We start from the raw sequence: 287 nt of genomic DNA on the forward strand, positions 1-287 counted from the left end.
TTCTATTTAAATATTATTTGATTATAGTATTTTACCAACGTGGTGGGGTCTTTTAATAATGCAACACAAACAAGAAAAAAATCACAGTTAAAATTAATCTGCACTGAATGAAACCTTAAAGTTAAAGACCTTATATAAAAAAAGTTAAATAAAATTAATATGTAAATTAAATAAAATCAAGTCAGGGGTTTGCTTTTCATTATAATCCCTATATATAATCGAATTAGTAAGAACCGCGACGAATATTCTCTTTCCATATATATTCATACAAGTGCTTTGCTTGAAAT

The sequence above is a fragment of the Glossina fuscipes genome, unplaced genomic scaffold (assembly GCF_014805625.2).
Source record: "Glossina fuscipes isolate IAEA_lab_2018 unplaced genomic scaffold, Yale_Gfus_2 117, whole genome shotgun sequence".
NCBI lineage: Eukaryota > Metazoa > Arthropoda > Insecta > Diptera > Glossinidae > Glossina > Glossina fuscipes.